The sequence below is a fragment of the Phalangium opilio genome, unplaced genomic scaffold (assembly GCF_054372755.1).
Source record: "Phalangium opilio isolate 3A_F unplaced genomic scaffold, DU_Popi_V2 ptg000070l_1, whole genome shotgun sequence".
NCBI classification, from domain to species: domain Eukaryota; kingdom Metazoa; phylum Arthropoda; class Arachnida; order Opiliones; family Phalangiidae; genus Phalangium; species Phalangium opilio.
The window spans coordinates 7078858-7103415 of NW_028324182.1; the positions used below are offsets into that span (position 1 = coordinate 7078858).

At 37.9% G+C, this 24558-nt stretch overlaps 1 protein-coding gene across 2 annotated transcripts in view; it reads right to left on the bottom strand.

The window, feature by feature from the left end:
- LOC149661333 (uncharacterized) overlaps positions 1-24558 on the bottom strand; it is a 49236-nt gene that overhangs the window by 19685 nt on the left and 4993 nt on the right. The gene's annotated exons all lie outside the window — the stretch shown is intronic.

Here is a 24558-nt window from a genome sequence, read left to right on the forward strand (position 1 = left end):
TTCAACAGGAGTACAGTAAAACACATCGAAAAAATATATCGTGTGACGTTAGAAAGATCATGGAATTCTCTAATAAGGCAAGCAATAATCGATAAAACGGAGATAAAACTCCTTCTAAAAATAGAAAATCCCCTTTTTCCCTATATGTGATCCCACGTCATCAGTGCATGTCCCGCTTCCCAAAGAAGAAAATACAATACGCCAGCTGCGCCATATTCTTGTGTACAAAACTTCAAGTAATAAGGTCCAAAGTACATAACTGTAAGTGAAAGAAGTTCTCGAGGACTTTTGCTGAAGACTCCAAACAAAGCGAATCAGTTAGCTATTGGAAGTCAATACAAGTATATTAGTTGCCCTTAAGTTAATAAGATATGTTCCATATGTTTGTCACTGGTTACTAAAAGCTTGTCATGAAGTGACGTAGGTGATCTCATAAAGCGACGCCTGGTGAGGCGCTGTCAAAGGCTTAGTACAGACTAAATAGTAAGATGGACTACGAAACCGAGTGTGCTCAATTCTCGCGTCCTTCTCGAACTAATCTTCAGTAAGTATCTAGCATAATTATGGTTCTCTACGATAATGAATTGAAATCATTGAAGGATTCTTTAAAAATTAAAATTCGAACTATTGAATTTTCGTTTTACTAACTCACGCTGTATACGCGTGGGTTGAAACCCGAAAACCGCATGGGAACTGAAGTAAATTGCCAAATTGTTTATTTTATGTTACGAGCTTCTAAAACCCACACAAACTCGAGAAAAGAAATAATCAAAATCTAGTAAAACGCGAAAATAAAACCCTCTTTTCTCGCAAAGAGTTGGGAGTACCAAGCGAATATATATATCAACCTTTCCCTCTCTTATTTCTCTATCCTGAAACGAAGGTACTTTACATCCCACCTCGGCTCAGCATCATTCGCTTATCTTTACTCAGAGAGAAGAGGCGTGCGTCGCTTCCTCTTTCTCCTTCCGTATATATATACACTTAATCCTCTTCTGGCACGAGCGCCAACTGATAAACTATCAATTACTCCTTAATTTATCTTATCTCCTCTTTAAACTCTCGCGAGCTCCCATCACCCAAAAGAGATAAGTATTTAACACCGACTTTGAAATTAGAATGAGGTCGAAATTCCTTCCGGCGAAAGATTCTATGATTCTATTCAGAATAAATTAGAATATCTAAGTGTTCAATAGAAGCGTGATTATTTTAGTGGTTTTCTTCCGGTTCTGAGGATGATGATGATGATGATGTTGGTTATTCACGAATAGAATTATAGAATAGATTAAAATCCCAAAGTTAATTTGAAAGGTATGTCATCACGTGATGTCACCCCATTTCCACTTCACTTATATAACTTCTCCCGTCGTTAGCTGCATGGGCCTACATCTCTAAATTGGATGTGAGCCATTCTACGGTAAGAATTACCCGTTTTCGGTTGATTAGAGAAGCAGGGACATATAAGGTAGTACCAAATGATTGAACCGCGGAAATAACCTAAATTGTTTGACTGGCTAAGGCTTAAAACTGACCGAACGTTTTAAATATTTAACAATATAAATAAACAACGTCGGGATTCAAAGCGCAAGACTGACGACCAGCAAGAGCCGTACATACACGTCGCTTAAACCATTTCGTCCGTTTCACGAATTACGACAACGGACAGACGACGAGATTGGAGAGACGAGCTTTGGCATTTTGGTCGGTCCCAAAGGGCGGTTGGGTTAGAGCTTCGAATCCCTAAGAGTTCATGCATAATGGATGCTCGTTTCGGGTGATGGTCGGGAAAGACGAACGGGTTTGCATTATAGCGTAAACCTAGGAGTCAAGAGAGAGCAAGAGAGAGCTGGAGCACACCCACCCGCACTAAATTAACCGTATACAAAAAGAAGCTAACTGAGCAAGATGCCTGGCTAAGGGACAATTCCCCAGCCGTTGAAACCCAACTCTCGATACGAGAATAGTGCCGACCGAAACAAAATATCCGCACCACTAAAGGCTAAAGGGTATTAGGAATTTTGCGCCTAAACTATCGACCGTTTCGATGGAATGAGGGCAACGTGAAAGCTGTTGCCTTTGACTAAAGGGGAACGAGAGCTACGGGAAAAATCATCAAACACTCGGAGATGTTTTTAGTAGAAACGGTCTAGATAAAATCTAAAAAGTGGACCACGGTTCGTTAGGTTTAAAAGTTAAGGAGGTAAAAACTGAGAGGGTCAGTACTCAGTAGCAACGTGCCCACCTGAATTCCTACACTTAGCTTTGGCAAGGACCTAATTTCTCTAGTATCTTACCCCTCGACCAAACTTAGTAAAAAAATAGAGTGCCCCAAATTGAGGGGAAACTAAATCAGAAGTTTCTACCACGATAAAAACTCATCTTGAAGAAAATTATCTTAGATTCTATCTATAGGTATAAAGTATGTTGGCCTTATTTATTTAGTCTTAAGGTCCTAAGACCGTTCGATAAGAGAGAGAGAGAGAGAGAGAGAGAGAGAGAGAGAGAGAGAGTGAGAGAGAGAGAGAGAGATAGAGAGAGAGAGAGAGAATGAGCATTTGGAATCTACTTAACCAAGAGTCCTCGCTTTTAACAATATTGAACATAGGCTATAGATTTTAACCTATTTTCTGATAGGAAAATAAAAGGCAAATTGAATTTGCTACTGACATTTGAAATTTAAGCCTTAAGTTTCCTATAAAGTGAAACGAGGTTAGATTAGAATTTTGACAAACAACTAAGGCATAAACTTGATTAAACACAAGCAGGCAGGCCTTAATATATAAAGTCGTAAATATTAAAATGACAGCGAGTAGATAGAAGCGGGGAAAATTAATGGCGTAGGAGTGAAAGTCGGCCTTAATTAAGACCTAATTGCTTAATCAAACAAATGAATTAGGCACCGCTCCACTATATACAGACAAACAAGTGTAGAACGTTGTTTAACCTCTAAGAGACGAGAGAAATATTTCTGAACCACTAAAAACAGTCAAAACTAGGCCTAAAATTCAAACAGAAAACTACGGTTTAAGTTTAATCTCGCAATAAAGAGACATTCATTAAAGTCGGCTCATGCATGGCAAAAATGAACATTTATATTACATCGGTATGATTGGTTCTGTCTTTGTCAGTTAAATTAATATTAAAAAAATTACTTGTAGTTTTAATTAAACTATAATGAAAATAAGCCTCGGTCAGAATGAAAAAAAAAATCAATTTTCGATTAGGCTGAACTTCAAAATGAAATGTTTAATCCCGTTTTAATGAGAACTTTAGTTTTCTAGTTTTAAATTTGCTTCGTTGCCTTAATTTCACAGGATGAAAAAAAGATCGGGAGATGAAATGAAATCGGGCATTCTTTTTTGAATCATTACAAAAGGGGACTGGTCCAGGAACACAATGAAATCTCCGGAAGCGTACCAAAGAAAACAAGACGGGGTGGGTGAATGTCAAAGGGGAATAAAATTGCCCCCCCCCCTCCCGCTAAAGGGACCTGCAGGGACGAACTTTTCAATTAACTTTAGACTCACAAATGCGGGACACGTTTACTCAAATACCCCGCAACCCTCTCCCTCTACCATTCTCTTTCTAACTTCTACGCGGAATAAATTAAATTTTAACAAGAATAATCAACTTTAAAAGCTTAATTGTAAACGGTTGATAGCTTCTTTAACCCTGAAAGACAGTGACTTAATTGGATTCGGTTTCAGTTAGCGTGTTCGGTAAAAATAACTCTGGACTTCTATAACTTTTTATTGCAAGGTAGTAACTATAAAGCCGTTTTATGTTGCAATTTATAAGCGTTGCAACTTAGTAGGAGTTCTTTAAAATGTGTAAACAAAAACAAAGGTAATATATAGCGCATTAAAATGTTGACGATGCAGTTATCGCGATAGGATGTTTTAGTAACTTAACAGGTTTGCCATTTTCTAAGATTCGAGTAGATTTAAAAGCTTTCTTAGTGAAAATCTTACTAACTTTCTTACAAACTACTTCAGGCATCGTAAGTCAAACTTACCATCTATAAATTTCAAAAAATGATATTTTACATCAGCGTAAATATATTCCAGCCCGAATTTTTGCTATAGTTTTGGCCCATATTCGCGATAAATTTGAATAAATTCACAGGGTTCTATCTCTCCAACACGACAAACGACGTGGCTCTTTAGGGCCTGGCGGCGTGCTGAAATGCTTAACTATCATCTGGGAGGTTTCCCCTTTTACCAAGCTCCATTATTTAAAATCCTCCAAGCTTCTCTTAATCCTTTATTAAATCCAAAAATCAGCGTCTAACTCAATGCCTTGTCGAAAGAGACGACATAACACTTAATTTTAGGTATTTTACTTTAAAAAATGGAGCTCCATAGTTTGATTTTGTTACTATTTTTTGTACGATTCAGAGTGTGAATTTTAAACGTAAATATAGATCAAGAATTAAAATTGTTTTGGAGTTTCCGAGTTAAATAAACACACAAATACCTTTGTAATACAAGGGAAGTAATATGGCAAGGGCCCAAACAATAACTTGAGAATATGACAGTTGTATAATCCTTTCTATAACGCGGACAAAATTATATTAATCCAGTAGAACTTTAATCACGAAAGATTTAGACTCAAAGTTAAACCTTACTTCCTTCACTTTCGACATAAAGCATTTCCTAACGGAGATGGATTAAAATTTGGAATACCGGGAAGTCTAATAATATATTTCATACTCGCAAGACCGCACCTAGAGACTGTTAAGACGGGTCTTAGCGAAAAGGATTTCAATTTTGACGCGTTTGCTTCCAGCCTTACCGAAATACATATGGCAAAGGCTAAACCTAATTTTCATATATTCCTTCAACTTAGGCAGAGTGGTTAAAACTTGAAATTACATTAAAACCCTAATGGCGTTCGTATTGACTATTTATTTCTGACCAAATAAGGTAAGGGTACGTAATTAAATGTAAGTTCCTTGAAAGGGCTTAATTGCGAGCGTCAATCCAACGGAAGGACCAGATCTTTGAAGAAAAATATACTAAGTTCAAATTGGGAGCCAAGCTCAAGAAATAAACATGAAGTGTAACACCTTCCTATTTACCACATTTGTTTTCAATAAAATTTTGTCCGAGTTAATAGGCCTTGTTAGCGTGCATCGTTATACACTGAGTTTCAATAAATATTCAGTCCCGTATGGACCTTATAACAACTTAATACAAGCCGAGATTTTGGGATTCCAGAGAGATTTTAAACTAAGGGATTTTGTAAGCGGAAATAAATGGAAAAGTGGTCGTAGAAGAGGATTATAACCCTACTCATAATTTAAACCAACTTTAAATGCCAGCAGAATGGAAACTACAGCGAACGGTAGAGAGACAGTAGTCTGTGGAAGACAGTACTGTATTCTAAATCTGTAAGTGCAGGGATACAGATAAGCTTAAATACCAGTCCACGATTCTTATTTATATTTCTTTACTAACTCCCAAATAAACCTGCAGGATGAAATGAAAACAAGGGAATTAAAAAAAAAAACTTTTTCAGATGAAAGTTAGGCATAATACAGGTAAGATTATCTCTCTGAAATAAAGCCATATTGCGCGCTTTAAACTTATACACTGAATTTATCTAAAGTTGGTTCGGGGATTATTTATTTAAAAGAATTAGTCTATTTTTAAAGTAAAACATGAACAAAAAAAAAGAAATTTATTTCGGTTAAAAATTCTTAGCTCCTTTCGCTACAAAGTTTCTTTCAAGACTCCTTTTTCTTTACACAGTGGTTCCATACAAAAAAAAGGAGGGGCTCAAGAGAGGCAAGCTAAGACGGTGAATTCCCGAGAAATTTTCCATTTCATTCTCTATTGAAGAGTCGTTGCCCAGATAAACCTAGGGGCGCTGAAAAAGGGGAAAACTTCTCGGGAACGGTTTTTTACTTCGACATGAAGTTATCAAATACACTTAAAAGGAAGTTATCAAATGAAATTTTCAAAAACACAAACTAAATTTTCTATGGTGAAATTTAAATTAAATCTTAATTTACCACAAACTCCCCCCAAAAATGGGGATTTGAGAAAAAAAAAAGACTCATTTTTCTCTCTGTTTTTCCTTTGACTGTACTTAATTTGAAATTTCTATAGGGTATAGTAACTGGAGGGGTCGCTTAATTTCTCCTCCTAAGCTAGTTTTTAAGGTTGCTGATCTAATTATTCCATCTCTACCTTGATGTAGGTCCTGTACTCTACATAGTTTCCACAAATGACGTGGTAAACGATCATCCTTTAAAATTACTACGTCTCCAATCTTAAGATCACGAGCAAATTTTACTAATTTCCCAGATTTCTGGGCAGACCTTAACTCTAATAAGTATTCCTGTCTCCATCTCACCCAAAAACGATTTAACAATTCTTGGCGGTACTTCCACCTTTTAGTTAATTCTCCATAACTAACGGATAACTCGCCTACCTTAAACTTTCTAGGGGGCAGAGTGTCGAGTCTTTTTCCCAAGAGGAAGTGGGAAGGCGTGAGTGGTGAAGGCTCCTGTTTATCGCTGTATAGATAACTAACAGGTCTGGAATTAACTACAGATTCGGCCTCAATGACCAACGTTTCCAATTCTTCGTAAGTCAACAAAGCACGACCAATTACTTTCTTAAGGCAACCCTTTACCACTCCTACCATGCGTTCCCACATTCCTCCCCACCAGGGAGCTCGATCTACAATGTAGGACCATTTAATTTTCTTTTCCCCAAAATATTGTATAAGTTCCGGGGACAGGACACTGTTCCAGAGTTTGTTGAGTTCTTTCTCTGTCTTCTTGAAGGTTTTCGCATTGTCTGATAGCATTATGCGACACACACCGCGTCTCGCCACGAATCTTTTAAATGCCATTATGAATTTTTCCGCGCTCAAACTAGTGACTACCTCGAGATGTACGGCTCGCGTTACCGCACAAGTAAACAACGCGATGTAGGTTTTCGATTCTACAAACCTTTTCTGATCCGTGTTATACGACTTGACCATGAGTGGTCCACAAAAGTCGACCCCCGTGTTTTCAAAAGGCGCGCTTTCATTAACTCGAATTGGCGGAAGCGGCGCGGTTTCTCTGGCTAGAGCTTTCGATTTCACGCGCGCGCATTTTAGGCACTTGAAAAGGGTAGTTTTTACCACCTGGCGGCCCCGCGGAATCCAGAATCGCGTACGTAGACTTGACAGCGTGGAATTGACACCCATGTGCATGACTTCCTCGTGGCGTTTGTTTATCAACAAGATCGTGAACGCGTGGTCATTTGGCAAAATAATCGGGTGTTTTTCATCGAAGCTAAGGTTTGCGAAGCCTAGCCTCCCTCCCATGCGGAGAATCCCATTCTGGTCAATGAATGGTTTTAAATCGGCGATTTTTGAAGTTTGAAGAAATTCTTTTTTATCAGAAATAGCGTCGAGTTCTTGAGGGAACGTTTCTCTTTGAACCGTTTTAATCCAATAAGTTTCCGATTCCAATATCTCATCTGTATTTATCTCTCCTGTTTTCTTTTGGTCTTTATTTCTGACGTTAAAGACGAATCTTTTAATCCAGGCTACCACTCTAATTACCCGTGATAGTTTTGAATGATTCTTTAGGTTTAGCAGTGGTTCTCTTTGACTTTGAAAATTGTTTACGTAATATACAGAAGAATTTTCGTATTTCGCGCGGCGTTCGTTCTCAGCTTCAGCCGGTAAACTGGGTTTGATTTCGTTTTTCTGAGCCGGCCATTCACATTGTTCTTTCCACAAAAAGGACGGGCCTTTCCACCAGGTTTCGCTTTCTTTTAATTTGCTCGCGTTAACCCCTCGAGTCAAAAGATCGGCTGGGTTTAACTTGCCTGGAACGTGATTCCAAAGGATTGGATCTGTACTTTGTTGTATTTCGCTAACTCTGTTCTGTACGAACGGTTTCCAGGTTTTAGCATTGCTTTTAATCCACGAAAGCGTTACCGTGGAATCGCTCCAGAAATATTTCGACGGCTTTTCTTCGCTGAAGTATTTTTCGACAGTTTTCGTAAGCCTCGCGCCAATGACCGCGGCCATGAGTTCTAGCTTGGGAACCGAAAGTTTCTTGAGAGGTGCGACTCTTGATTTTGACGCGCCAAGGATGACTTTTACTTTTCCTTGACTTTCTGAACGGATATATATCGCGGCGCCATATGCCTTTTCACTGGCATCTGTGAAACAATGTATTTGGATCGTTTGACCATAGCCGTAATATCTCGGTACTTCAATTTCCGTAAGTTTAGTGAGATCTTGACACCACGTGTTCCACAGTTCGATCAAGTCGTCATCGATACGCTCATCCCATTTAGTTCCGCGTACCCACAGTTCTTGAAATAGGCATTTTACCACGATAATGAAGGGTGATAAAAATCCTACTGGGTCGAAAATCCTCGAAGAAGCTTGTAAAACGAATCGCTTTGTATTCTTTTGCAATCTAAGAAACTCCAATAGGCTTGTAACCTCGAAAAAGAATATATCTTGTTTTGGTTTCCAAGCTATTCCCAGAACTTTAAATGATACTGGCTGTGGTTGATCAGACTCTCCTTCTTCTAATAATTGCGTATTAAGCCACTCGGAGTTAGATTGGAATTTTCGGAGAGGCATTCCGGCTTCTTTTAGAATCTCTTTCGCTTCAGTGGCAAGGGTTAAAGCTTTTTCATTGTCATCCGCTCCCCCTCCCACGTCATCTACGTAAAGTTGTTCTCTCAATAGTTTGTAGGCTGTAGGGAATTGTTCCTTGTATTTTTCAATGTGATGGCGTATAGTTGCTCCTAGCAAATACGGGCTAGCGTTTAATCCAAAGAGAACTCTCGTCATTCTCAGGGTAATAATTGACATCTTATTAGGATCCAACTCTCTTCCTTCTATCCAAAAGAATCTAGTTACGTCACGATCTTCTTCGGCAAGACGTACTTGAAGGAAAGCCTTCTCGATATCCGCGGTAAAGGCTATACGGTTTTTACGAAATTTAATCAACATGCCTAACAAATCGACATTCAATGGATGCCCAGCATTTAGGCAATCGTTGACAGAAGGCGCGTTAAAGCCGTGAGATGATCCGTCAAATACCACTCTGACTTTTGTTGTGGTTCTCTGCTCGTTAACAACTTCTGAGTGTGGCAGGTAGAACGTACGCTCTGTTTCTCCTGGGGTGTCCACAAGTTCTGCCATCCCATGTTGAAGATACGTTTCTATTACTTTAGCGTATTCCTCAAACAACTTGGGTTGTTTTCTAAATTTACGTAGTTGATTGAAAAATCTTCTTTCGGCTACGGCTTTGTTATCGTTTGTTAGCTTCACTTCCGGTTTCCACGGAAGTCTAACAACGTAGCGTTCCCCATCGAATTTAACGGTCGATTCGAATTTTTCGTTAATAGAATCTTCATAAGCCTTGTCTTCTTCCGACTTGTCTATAATTCCCAGAGAATCCAAATTCCACAATGATTTCAGATTTTGAGAAACAAGTTCGTCTTCAGTTTGATCTTCCAGGGAATTGTTCACGTGCGTGAAGAATACGTTAACGCTGTACACGCTAGTATCTGTAACGCTTCCCTTCGCGTTTTCATGGGGTCCAAGAAAAGTCCACCCAAAGATCGTATCAACGGCTTTGAGTTTTGTAGAGAGATTTTCTACTTCGCCGGTGGTTATTTTCCATATAAAATCCGCCCCTATCAGTAGGGAAACTTCTTCATCCGTCGCATGTGGTCCTTCAGGAGGCGTGTCCGCTATTTTCCAACGTTTACCTTGAGTCAAGCTTTCGATTTCGTTTTTAGGCATACTAGGTATCTTCCCCCCTATTTTTGGGGTTTCTACCGCTTCCATGCTAACTCTGTTTGTTTCGTAAATGCTTCCGACGGAAAATTTAACGCGTGATCGCTTGACTTTAGTCAAGATTCCTGGGAAGGAATTAATATCAAGATTTTCCGTTCCTAAAACAGGAAGATTTAGTTCTTTTGATAACTTCGACGTTATATACGTCCTCTGGCTAGCAGTGTCGATGAGACATCTCGCGGAAACTTCCTTGCCGTTATTTGAAATTTTAACCCAAGCGGTTTGAAGGTAAATTACCGGTTTTATTTCCGGTTCAACTTGATCTGTAATGGCCATTGAAACTATGGTCTCTTGTTCTTGATTTTCTTCCGAGGTCGCTTCCACGGGATCGTCAGGGTATTGCTTTCCACAGACCACGTGACTATGGCGTTTAGTGCAATATTTGCATTTGATTCCTTTCTTAAAGCAATTTCTGGCAATATGTCCAGCATTTAGACAGACGTAACAGGAGCCTTTCAGTACTTCTTTTCTTTCTGAAGCCGTTAACCGTTTGCAAGTTGTTAAATCATGCGCTTCCTTGCAAAATATACATTTAGCGGCTAATTTTGTGGGGTTTGCGACCGTGGTGTAAGAGAATGTTGAAGACGCGGGTTTAGACCTGTGGCCTGAATGCTCTTTTAAACCCGAATCAAGCCGTTTATTATCTTTTTCGTTTGAACCGAACGATTTCTTTAATTGCGCGGCCTGTTCTCGACTTTCGACTTCTTCACGGAGAAACTCGACTAATTTATTCATGCAAAGCATTCCCTCTTTTTGGCTCCGGACGGAATAGTTCAAAACAATGTCTTCCGGTAAAAGTTCCGTAATCATAGGAATAATGAACGTGCCATAATTTTCAGAATCAACTTTTAAAGCTTGCAATCCACTTACTGTTATCGACAAGGTATCTAAGAGCCTTCTTAGACCCTTGATGTCCGTAGATTTCTTAACAGGTTCGAGAGACCTTAATTTGTCTCTGTGGGCTCGAATAAGCGTTTCTCTTTTTCCAAAGCGGTCAGTTAGCTTCTCTATGGCTTCTCCGTATGTTATGGCTAAACCGGAAACACACGTTAACGCGGTTCCTCCGAGGTAACTTTTTAGGTAGACCAACTTATCTTCTGGATCTATATCTTTCTTGTGTATAGTTACTTCATACTGACTCCAAAATTCTTGCCAGCGGCTAACCTCCCCGTAGAACTTTTCCACGTTAATTCTTGGTAGTTTTACCGAGGCCACGTTTCCCGCGTTTCTTAACTGATTTTGACCTAACGCGACACTGTTACTCTGCGAGTTTGCATTAATTACCGCACCGTTATTTTGATGAGTAGAAATGGATGGAGTAATTAAGGTGTTCTGAGATGACGCAACCGAAGGCGTGTGACTCGCGCACCGATTGTTCTCTTCAATTGTCTCTATACAGATTGCTTGATAATGACGCACCTTATCTTCAATGTCTTCGCTCTCTTGTAGGTCTTTGTCGAACAGGTCTTGATCCACAATCGTATTTTGGACTTGTTCGTCTATTAACTTTAACTGGGTGATTTTTTCCACCAATTTCAATCTATACGTCGTTAATTGAATGTTCGTTAGCGGCGTTTGTGCTGAAGGGTCAGTCTCTTTGTCCATCGCCTTGCACATCTTTGTTATTGAACTTCTTAATGATGCCCTTTTTCTTACGAGTCTTGCAGGGTCGTCCATCTTCACTAATCGTGCGTAGTTAAAGGCGCTTCTCGGACTCAATTCTTGTCTCCTCGAAGTATTAACCTCGCTCGCGATCTCTAATAAACTAATTAAACTGCTTTTATCTAAACTTCCCGGGTTTCGGCACCATGAAATAAAGCCATATTGCGCGCTTTAAACTTATACACTGAATTTATCTAAAGTTGGTTCGGGGATTATTTATTTAAAAGAATTAGTCTATTTTTAAAGTAAAACATGAACAAAAAAAAAGAAATTTATTTCGGTTAAAAATTCTTAGCTCCTTTCGCTACAAAGTTTCTTTCAAGACTCCTTTTTCTTTACACAGTGGTTCCATACAAAAAAAAAGGAGGGGCTCAAGAGAGGCAAGCTAAGACGGTGAATTCCCGAGAAATTTTCCATTTCATTCTCTATTGAAGAGTCGTTGCCCAGATAAACCTAGGGGCGCTGAAAAAGGGGAAAACTTCTCGGGAACGGTTTTTTACTTCGACATGAAGTTATCAAATACACTTAAAAGGAAGTTATCAAATGAAATTTTCAAAAACACAAACTAAATTTTCTATGGTGAAATTTAAATTAAATCTTAATTTACCACACTCTCGAATAATAAAAGCGTTTGTTTGAACTAAACTTTCTTTAGCTTATAATGAGGCCAAGAAAAGCAACGAGTAGAAATTCGTTTAACTCGTACGAACCAATCAAGGGACATTGGGGAAAAGAGAAAACCCACGGTGAAGGGGATATTAAATAAACCACCCACAGACACTTGGCACGAACTAACTGAAAACGTCGCTAAGCCTTGTCGGGTTTTCTCTATATATAGGGGTAGTTAAGGTGAAATTCGACCGTGGGTGTATATTTAGAGAAAAAGGCAAAAGACTTAATTAGCAGCCCTTTTCAACCGTAAAATTACTTTTTTCGCGAGCTCCACTTTCTTTGTTTTCCAAAGTGCCTTACTTAAAGGGAGCATGAACACGTAATGTCTGTAGAAGTAAGATAGAGTTCGTTTACGAGGAATATAACAAAGGACTTCGCGTTCCTCGATGCATACGAAAAGTTGACAGACAGACGCGACACTTTCTAATCTATATATAGATACATGCTGGTAGATGAAATTGTGGAGTGCATTTACGTGTTGACGTAACGTTAAAAGTTTGAAACTAAGTTTAATTATTGTCAATTGGAATATACTCTAATATGAAAACTCACTCAAGATTTTCTTTATGATCCCCCTAAAAAAACCTTCTTGAAATTAATATAATTTAATACTGAAAAAGCAATTTAAATCTGAACATAATCATACTGGAGCTCAAATCGAATATCTCGTGTTATTTACAAGACCCAAAACTTTCTTGAAGAAAAGCAATTTCCAAGGAAAGAAAATTTTACGTTTTCAACTTATAAATTAAACTTATATTTGGTGGCGGCTTGGTCTCGAAAAATTACTTTAAATTCCCAGAGGAACGTGAAATATTCATGATTTAAAAACGTCTTGACATTTTTCAGAATTGTAAAAACACCTCAAAAGGTAATAACTAGGTAATAAAGGTTTATAAAGTTTTGGAAAATTGCTTTAAATGCAAACCAAAATTGAGAATAAAATGGCCAGACATGGTTCTTTCCGCATATACGACAATTATATTTATTAGTACCCACCTGGAATCTTTCTTGGAATTATAAGCTTACCAGTAAACTTCTATGTAATAATTAATGATCAAGACGGTCGGTGAACCTTTGCTAAACCTAATACCCTACCTGAACGAAAAATTATTCCCAAGCTCAGTGTAATCAAAACTACATCATTAAAACTTAAATATCTTTAATCCCAAGACTGATATATTTTTTCTTTCGCTTTTGAAGCTTGAATCGCATCATTAGATCCAAAGTTTGACAACCAGTTAATACCTACTTACAGAAGAAAATTAACTAAAAGTTAGGCCTTACTACCAAAATATCAACATCAAGAGAGACGGAGTCCTACAAACCATCTTCACACTGTACAAGATGCGTAAAACCCTTAAAACCAATTCAATAACTACGAGATAATTCACTTCTGATCTTAGTAACTACCTCCTTAAAGAGCTCTCAAAAACATTTCTAAGAAAAAAAATTCTTAAGCCTTTGCCAAATAAAAAAAAATACTACACCTCTAACAAATGACCATAATCTCTAGGATAAAAGTTTGAGAACCTTTTAAATTTCTTTTCCTATACTATTTCTAGTATAGATGCTAGGCCTAACGCTGTACCTTCTTCTAGAGGAATACGCCAAGGCTTCGGGTCAAGAGTATATTGTTCGTGAAACTATAGCTAGGAAGAAATCTCTCTCCAGAAAAGATCCGGAGGAAACAAAGATGAATTTTGAAGCCTCGCTTGTCATCATCCGTTATTTGGAATTTGGACGCACCCAATCGAAGAAGGCCATAAATACTCTCTCCGATCTCCTTTTTTTCTATCTAAAACTAGAGACAGCTATCCAAGAAACTGGAACGGAAATCCAAAGTGAAATACGGACGTTATTTCGAAACAGAGAGAGAGAGAGAGAGAGAGAGAGAGAGAGAGAGAGAGAGAGAGAGAGAGAGAGAGAGAGAGAGAGAGAGAGAGAGAGAGAGAGAGAAGAGAAAGGGAGAGAGAGAGAGAGAAAGGGAGAGAGAGAGAGAAAGGGAGAGAGAGAAAGAGAGAGAAAGAGAGAGAGAGAGAGAGAGAGAGAGAGAGAGAGAGAGAGAGAGAGAGAGAGAGAGAGAAGAGGGATGGAGAGGAGAATGAAGAGATAGATACGATTTGGTTGTGATTTCTTACGGTTCAAGCAAGGACTGATATAAGATTCAGAACATATGAAAGCCGGCTAGAATGTTTTCTTTCTTATCCCAAAGAGCATAAATACTGAATATTTCAAAGTGTCCATCTACAGTATTAAAGACTATACGAATAATTAAGTTTAAGTAAAGGGACCTAGGGGTTAGACTTGCTTGCAAAGATGACGTCAACGGGCTACAAAATTCTAATGGACGACCTGATGCATTCAATAGTAACGTACAGTAGAGTCATGATAATCAGGCTGATTTAAAAGACTTAAATATAAAGTTTTAAAAGTTATTTATAGAAAAGTATGTCAAGAGAAAAGATAAGGAGGATTGAAGAAGTTTTGGAAGTTAAATAGAGTAGAGAATATATATATGAAATTCAGGATTAAATTCGCACCAGTGTAAACAGAGACGATGCGATTCAAGAATTAATTTCAAATAAAAGGCCCGCGAACGAACGAATGAATAATTTATTTACTCGCCTTCTCTGTCATACTGCAATACCTACAGAACATTAACTTAGTCTAACTTTTGATTTTAAAACAAGGTTTACACTTTTAAACTTTAAACCCATTTTACCCAAAAAGGTGTAAGGTATTGTTTCGTGTGGGCGAATACTGATAAAAGGATGTTAGGCATAGCTTAAAAGAGAGAGAGAGAGAAAAGAAAAAAGAGCGCGTTTTATTTTTACCTTAAAAGAAATGGGGCTTTCGTATTAAGTAATAGAGTACTTTCACTTTTCGCGGGAAAAAGCGCGAGCCAGGGAGTTAAATTCATAGATAACTTAAAACAATATAGCGTGGAAGGGATAATTCCAAGAATTATTTTGTTAGAACTTTTTTAAATCTGACTATACCTCAAATTTAGTCTACCGATTTCATCCCTCTGTACCATGTTGCGATTCGCAGACAAATAAAGTGCTAGTCATATCTCTTCTATTCTGAATACTTCTTGAACATTAAAGGGTGAAAAATATTTGAAATACGTCTTGGGCACGTGACTGAGTGAGTTTTAAGAAGCTTAGATCGTTTTATTTCAAAAACTACCACTGCAATTTCGCGAAAAACCGGACTAGGTGTCCAATCCCACTCCGTGTTAAGTCTTTGTGTCTTGACGTCACGTGGTAACTGTGACGTACTTCAAATGATTTTTAACCACCCGCCGATGCATTCTTTACAGTTCCTTAAAGGATTTCTCAACAGAGTTGAAGGGAAAATATGCCATCAACAAACACAAAGGCTTTGATTTCTTTTCACGCCTCTGCTCAAAATATATGTCCTATTTCACCCTTTCCCACGCACATAGGCAAAAACATTTTTCTCGGTTTTACTTCTCGTCAATAATTTCTGTTATCTATGAATAAACTCGTATCGTCGTAAAGAGAGAGAGAGGATGACACGAGCCATAAAAAGGAGGAAAGTGGGTACAAGAGTGGAAAGAGCGCGCGGTAAAAAGATATACACTAGCACACATACTACTAGATATTCCTTTTATCCGGACTACTTTTTCGGAAGGCCAACGCGTCTCCTACTATGACTTCCGTTCGGATAACGTCACCAGATAGGACAAGAGAATAAAAGAGCTCTTCTAACCGTAGTGTCTCGATATTTTACCAAACAAAGGCTTAACTAACGATGAAAAACGAAAAATTACAGCTAGGCTCTGAAAGAGATAAAAGAGAACCCGACTTTCCTTCCATAAAACAAGCGCGGCTTAAAAACAAGCGTTAGAGCTATCTATTTCATTCACACTGGATACAGAGTGTTTCTTGTACAATAACGTAGGTGAGACGCTTTCAAAAGATTGGTGCACAGTAAGTACGCCTCGTGTAGTCAATTCTAGTGTCGCTCGAAAGTGTTATATTAACATATGATAACTAATAAACTAGAATTACCTTCATCACTTCTCCCTAAAAACTGCAGTAACTTCATTTTTAAATTATTAGTTTCCGACATCCTAACATAATAATAAAAAATCCTACCGCATTTAATAAATAATAAAAAAGTATTGTATTAAATAACGAGACAATTGGGCCACTTGAAAAAAAAAAAAAATACCCGCATCCCATTCCAAACAACTCCCGCTGGGATCAAAATGGATGAAAAAAAATCCAAACTGAAAACCTAAATACCAATTTCGGATAAATGTTATTAATTCAACCTCAACGACCTATTTCGAAAGGGGTAATAAAAAATGGGAGCTCACTTTTTTATATAAAACTAACCGAGACTAGAAAGCTTCGAGCAGAGAGAGAGAGAGAGAACTAGAGAGCCTAACAAGCGATCCATAAGCTTCTACCCACAATTCCCCGCGCCAAGGCAAAGGGTACAAGCTGCTAAGCTCACTCTACTCTGTTCCTTCCTAAAAGGAACTGTAAAAAAAGGATTGAAGCTCGCTATATGGGCCTTGGAGAAGCGGACGGTCGAGGAAAAGTAGAACCGAAAGAGCTGGAATATTTGGTCCAGAGGAGGGAAGAGGATAGGAGGACCAAATTCATCCTTCTTCACCCATCCACCCATTCACCCACCCACCAAGCGTCATTGGAAATCGATGATAGTGCGGATGTTGGAACCTCCTTTTAGACCCCACCCCGAGCTAGCTGGTAAAATTCGGAGCGTCCGCCAACTTCCAAAGAACGTTATTTATAGAAAAGGGATGCCCAGAGAAAAGAAGTGGAGGATTGAAAAGGTGTTGGAGTTGAAATGAATTAACTATATAGTGTACTGATTCAATAGCCACATAAACAAGTGCATGGTTATGCGGTTTCCAGCAGCAGGTTATTTTAAATAAAGTAAATACTATTTATTAACATTAGTTGTAAAATTTGAGGTCGTAATTAAGAGATAAATCATTTTTAATTGTATTTTAGTTAAAATTATTGTTCAAATCTTTAAAAGAACGCCAGAAGTGCGCCCATGCATCACCAACGAAATTAGAGGAACAAACTCTTATTAGTCAACATGTAGACATTATTTAGATCGCGCATCTTCTACGTACGTGGGAGATTAAAATTTAAATTAAAAGTCACGCTCGCTGAGTTTCCTCCAAAAACGGGAAGAGATCCAATACTCCTAGAGTCTTAGCCCTTTTAAGATGGTCGGTCCCTTTTAAGAACGTCAGTCCCTGCACGTTCATTTTCGACGCTGGAGGAATTAGAGGGTGCGAAAAAGGTTCCGAAAGGCCATAAGGGAGAGATATACTAACTGCGCTAGAACGACAGTACCGTCGCACGATGTGAAAACGGAGACTGGCGAACAAACGAACCGTAATTTGTTCGGACGTCCTCATTACGATATCCGAGAGATTACTTACGAGTTTACGACAGATGCAAAGGCACGTATAGATTAAAAGCAAAGACTTTGTTTGTAATAGTAGCGAGGGGAAGATATTAGGTTCAGATATAAGTTCATAAGATATGTTCCATAAGTTTGTCACGGGTTACTGGTGGCTTGTCATGAAGTGACGTAGCTGAAACGTCACAGATTCTCGTAAAGCGACGCCTGGTGAGGCGCTGTCAAAGACTTAGTACAAACTAAATAAGAACAAGGACTGAAAAACCGTGTGTAGTCGCTTCGCGTTCTCGAACAGCTCCCAGTAAGTCTCTAGCCTTACGAAGTCTCATACTTATGGAACATATCTTACAAACTTATGGTTTAGATATAGGCGAAATTCTAGACGAATGTTTGGTTCACACACAAAGAAAGAAGATATCACCGCAGTCCCGCCCGCTCAATGAACTACCCTCGATACCATTTCTAAAACTTAATTAAACTGGTCTAATTTGGATAGTGTAGAGGAATATTTCGTAGAATAATGAGACGTACAGTGTCTTCTTAAATCGATATTTGTAGGGAGATTAAGACTAAGGCAAGGCTTATTAAGGAAGCCAAACTGAGATTCTGCTAAGCTATTTGTTTCAGCTTAAGTACAATAATTGCGAAAGTATGCCATTGAAAGAACTAATTTCCCCAGGGCTTACGGAAATGGGCTTATAATGCGCCCTTCGCTATAGATGGTTTTATGAATTATAATTATAATGGTTATTTATATTTATAAAAGTTAATACCATGAAATAAATAATGCGAATAATTATGGGTAACGTTTAGTACAAGATAGTATAATTTTAACTAATGATAAAAATCTTTAACATTATCTATGAAATCGATATAACAACTTACTCGGTATAAACAGTAAAATATTTACACAATTTAAGTAATTTATATATTCGCCAGTTTCAATTAAGATGGTTACTTAATATCAGTTACCCAACTAAACTATAGTTTCATGCAAGGGCTTCTTGAGACGCAATGATCAGTCAGTGAGTTAGTGGATATGGATATCACAGTGAGTTATCATTCAAAAAGAAATTTCTTCGTCTACCATCCTTCTGGGGCGAGCAGAATTGTAATGTACAAATATTTCATAGCGCTCCAACTTCATTTCCTATTTTAAACCCTTTAAACTGCAAGTCAATTTTTCAAATAACAGCGTCTAGTCAAGAATAGCTCGTGAAAATTTAGATTCGTACATTGGAAACTTGAAAATATAGCGGATTATTAATCTAGTCGTATTCCTATCACGTTTTTCCAGTAAACTCTTCGACAAAATGAATTCTCAAGCTATATGGCACGCAGCAGTTGCCAAAAGGGCTCCAAAATATATCCGATATTCTTAGCAGCTCCATGGGCCAATAAAATCGGGACATGAATCTAGATATGACAACTCAGAGAAGCGTCCAACTAGTATAGGCATCTAAAGGCAAAAATAGCTGAACTACGATATATCGGTAACAAGAGTTTAAGAGACCTTTTTGGGAGGGGGGGGGACCATAATAAATGCCGATAAAATTAAATTAAAAGTAAGTGAGTATAATTTAGTGTTATTGAAATGATTCAATTTGCTCCAATTGAAAATAATTACAAAAAAACTGAAGCCTACTCTTAGATGGCGCGAAACAGCAACACATAAAACTAAACTGAACCAAACTGAAAACATGATACCTTTCCTTTTCTTATAATTTAGTTTTTTTCAGAGAGACAAAATCCTTTGAAGGTGGGATTGCCTTGAGAGTTATGTCCGGCTTTTATTGGGCCATGGCAGCTATAACGCGAGAATTTCTTATTTCCCATACAGGGCGCGCATTTACGCTCCAATGAATTTATCGGATTCCAAATAAGAGACAAAATGGATGGTAAAAGCGTGCCGAGCACAGACGAGGGAATGGGCTTAAGGCTTTAAAAAAATATTTCGCATGGAAAAGAATCGACAGAGGCGTAAAGAAAAACGGAAGCAGAACGCACGGAGCCGGAAATTGAAAGAACGACACTTCCTCTCTATCTCAACAAGTATTAGTATAAGACAAAAACGGCTTCGGACTCATATAAAAGCCAAATGGAAATGTCCTTCGTGAAACACCCATGTTCTCATAGATACAAATCAATAACTTATAGAATATATAAAAGCTTTTCCACGTTTCTATTTTAAACCGTATATAAGATGGGGTATATAGTTTGACTTGCGATGCCTTCAAAGAAGAACTAGTAGCGGTTAGTGATGTTATAGTTATCATGGTTTATTGGAATAAGGCTTGTTTTCAATAGAATTAAATCTTAACAGAGATATTTCGCTGAGCTTAAGAATTCAATTAGTTACCTAACCAAAAAATGTTTCTCCAAAAATAAATAAATTTGAAGCAAATTAGATTTTTGAGAAGTTTAATTTCGAAAATCAGAGCCCCCCTCTCCCCAAGGGGCCAGTTACTCAGTTTAATCAGTGTACAATCTACCCTAAAATGATTTTACCAGTAATAAGCGGTGTGAGCAGTCCCTTGATGAAACCACCATGAAGAAAAATTTAAATCAAGAGACGATAAGTTTGCCTTCCTAACAGAGACAATTGTAAGTAGGTCGTCATTGTGCACTTAACCGACAGATCTCCGCTAAAATTATAGGTATTCCTAAAGAATTTAGAGGAGCAATCACGTATTGCGTAATAAAAACAATAACCAGGATAGCTTTCTTATGGAATTCAAATGTAAACGGAGAACTAGAAGTCTCGTATTATAGTCTGTCGTCGAGACTGGCTAGAGAGAGATCGTAAAAAAGGGGAGATTATTATTGGTCTTATTAAATTCCCGTATATAGAGCTTTAACGACGATTCAGAGGAAGGTTATATAAAGGTATAAGATCATTTATAATGGATTATATAAGGCGAGAAATTCAGAGAATCTCTCCAGCTTCTTTATCTCCGTGATAAAAGACTCGGGTATATTTATGCACTGGCTATTCTAATAAAGCAAAGTGGCGAGAGAGCTTTGCCAAAGCCTCCACGCCGGGAATATAATAAAAAATACTAAGCTAATATAGGTTTTCACGGCATGAAAAAGGCGCGCGCGAACGCGATTTTCCCGCCAAATCAAAGCCACCATTTTTAATAGCGCTCGGGAGGTATGTTATGGTTGGGAGAAAAAGCTTTTAACCAAATAGACTTCTTCCTAGGTTGTTGGCGATACAATCACGGGTTATAACTGCGAAGTTTGCTTTTGAAATATGGATTGGAATAGTATGAACGCCGGCCCGAAAATTACATAACCAACGCCCATAAACATTTACGAATACGAGCTTTAACAATGCAATTCTTTATCGCGAAATCTTCCTCTCTATTATTTTTTGTTTTCATTTAGTAAAAGCATAAGTTTATGTTCCATAAGTATGACACGTACTACTACAGCCTTTCTGACAAATTAAGAGCTAGGCTGCGTTCAGTAACCGGCATCAAAAACATTGATGACTAAAACATGACATCGATGTCTTACTGAACTCTTTTTGCGTCTTTGGGCGTGACGTCATGATGCTCATCGGATGCCCACCAGAAAAATCAGCTGTGAAAGGAGGTTTTTTTGATGAGCATCGGATTCATGACGTGAATTTCGTTATTCTGCGCCGCGATAAAAAAAAAATGGGAGGAACTACATCCCAATCTCCACCAATTTTAAATAATGAAGAATTGACAAATATTATCCTTATAGATAATAATACTAAAAAGCAATATATTATTTCGGTAAAAAAAATGGATTCTGACAGAATTTTGATCTTTGTAAATAGTTCGGATTTATTATTTAAGCCTCTGCCATAACGTTATCATAATATCGTCACCATTAAGAAAAGCAGCGATTACACAAAATTGTGCCGTTCAACAACTGCAACGTCATCATGATGTCAAAAGAACACCGATTTCATTTTCCCAAACATCGATGTTTTTCCTGATGAGTGTTACTGAACGCAGCCCTAGTTCGAGAATTGTCTTGATGGTGAGTGGGTGGTTGAGTGAGTAAGTAAGTAGAAGAAAATAGGCTTAAGGTGGTTTCACATTTTGGAGATCTCAATTTGGAAAGGCGGCCAAGAACTAATCAAAGGGGGCGTTCGAATTGGTCTAAGCCGTGTGGCATTTGGCTTTCTAGCGGTCTCTTTTCTATTCTATTTCTACTTCTTTAGGGAATGTCCGAAGAAATTAATGGTAGCTTGTCTCGGACCGAGATTGATGTCAACGCTAAAAGTCATTCGATGGCCTACACAGCCAAGCCAGCGCCGCGCCATACTAACCAACCCCTTTTATCCGCCCCTTTTTACCGACATAGCTAAAAAAGCAAAAAGAGCAAAAATCAAAATCGATATCGGCGATCGATTCTCTAGAAAGGACTGCTTTCGGTCTGACTGCAGAGCAAATATATTTCATAGGGACGTTTTGATTTTTGGAGAAGTACGGATTTCGTACAAATTATTTTCCTTCGAATACAGGGTATTTCTGATAGGTCTGGCATAAATTAAGGGGGATGTTCTTTGGGTGATTTTGAGTCAAAAATGTTCCATGATATTTTGCCATCCGGGCCACTGTTTTCGAGTTAAGATTTGAGTGTTTTAGGAATGACCTTTTAATTAAATTAGCATCATCTTCCAGTTTTTTTAATTGAATTGAAGGGGTCATACATAAAATACTAAAATCCCCTTATTTAATCTTTGATACTGATATTCAATTTTCCTAAATATTCAAATTCACTCATTAGAACACTACCCAACTTTTCATTGACCTTTCGAAGAAATCATCAATTATTCAGTTGACCTTTAGAGGTAGTCAATTTGAACTTGACCTTTCCTACAAATCCCCCCTGTTATGAAACCCCTTCCCAATTCCCACTGTTTTCCGTGTTATTCAAACACTCATTTTCACAACAGTATACGCGAATGATTGCAGGTTCTCGTAGTTTGTCCCAATTATAAACTTAATATTTGTCTTGTAAAGTTTCGATCAAGTTCCACCTCGTGCCTCGGGACAGGTCCCGAAATTCCTTTCGAGTTTTTTCTTCAAAAGAAGGCGGATAAGGTCAGTTTTCTGGCGGGCCAAGCCGTCGCGCTCGCTGGGAAAATTCAAAATTTTGATAAATGACTTTGTAGTAGTAGTCTCGTTTCCCAACTTTTCAATGGCCTTTCAAAATAAATTCCCCTATACTTCATCCGCGAATTTCTCTATTCAAAAAGCTTGTTTACGCAATTTTTGGGTGGCTTTTTCCATCCAAGGGAGATTTTTGGGGACAGGGGGGAACGTAAAAGATTGAAAAGTTTGATATTTCAGATAAAAATAAAATTAATCGTGAAAATTTCCCAGATCTCCCTTATACACTTTCTAAAAATAAGTTGAGAATATTTTTACAAATGAACTTTATGGTTTAATACCCTTAGAAGGGGATTCGGTCTCGAGAACAAACAGAATACCGCATCAAGAAATCTAGTTTAAAATTTATAAACCGATTTAAATATTTTAATCTTTACGCGGGACATCATTCGCTGCCTTTGAAATGCGTATGTAATATCGGATGCTATTTTCAGGCATTCGAGTTTACTTAGCCTAAAGAAAACGGAATTATATATAAGACTAGAAAATTAATTACAAGAAGCTTTTTGATAAAATTAACAGAATAAATAAAAGGATAGGCATAATATGAGTTTTATTTTCACTTAAGGTTTTCGTGGGTTAAAATTGAGCTTAAATTTAGGCCTATAGTTTTGTTATTTGAAAATCTAAAATAATTTGAAACCAGGGATAGATTTAATTTTGGAAGTAGGAATGGAGAACAGAGTAATGTGGGCGCGCGTCGAAGTCCCTGATCCCCTTCCACGGGACGGAGGGGGGGGGGTATGAAAGAAGAGGCGGGTCATAGCGACAGAGGTAAAAAGGAATTACGTATTTTTTGCCGTCTGCGTCAGCAACGTCATCAAAACGTAGTTTAAGTGAGCCAATAAGATAATTTAAAATTTTCGTTACGTGTTGGGGGGAGGAACTCTATACTGTGCTACGAGTCGGACTGAAGTAAATACTAACCGTTCTCCATTCCTACTTCTAAAATTAAGTTTATCCCTGTTGAAACTAAATATAAAATTTAATAAACGTTTGTTGAATTAGTCTATATTTTATTTGCCAATTATTATACGAAATTAAATTCAAAAGCTCAGTCTTAAATCATCACTAAAAGATTGTCTACCAAGTATGAAAGGGATTGGTCTGAAAGAAAAAACTTTTTCCACCCTTTGTACTTTGCGTGAAAGAGTAAAAATATCAAAACGGCCTCTTGAAAAATTGATGAAGCCAAATCTTTGAGAGACAGAATCATATCAAGAGTCTAACATTAAAGGTCAAAGGGGATAGAATTTTGTTAAAGAAGAGCAGGGTTTGACCTTGTCAGTTAAAAACGAGACCCCTAACCCAAAAAACAAAAGCAGGCAGCCTTGCCCTAAAAGCTAGCGCGCCACTCAGTGCGCTCTGACGTTTTTTCGAAAGGTCATAAAAAATGTTACAAAATTACCCAATTTTTATCCCTATATATATATATGGTTTGTTTATTTTGGAAATCTTTTTGGAGCCGGAAATGCGGGTCGCCTATTATGATTACCTTCTTTTTTGGTTCGAGTTTGTCTGGGAGTGATGAATATTGTTTCTGTTATCGATTCGGTAATTGTATCCAATAAAGGTTCCCCATTATTTTTTGGAAAACGGTTCAGGGTTTCTCTATTTTTAGATCAACTTCCCGCGTCTTTTCTTAGGTCCCATGGGGTGGAGATTCGAGATTGTATTTTTACTTTTACAGTTAAATATCTACTGCGCAATTACTTTCTAGCAAGAATGTTTAAGAAGTACTTAAGATTCGAGACTGAACGTAAATAAATACTTCTTCCGCTTCCGATATTTTAGA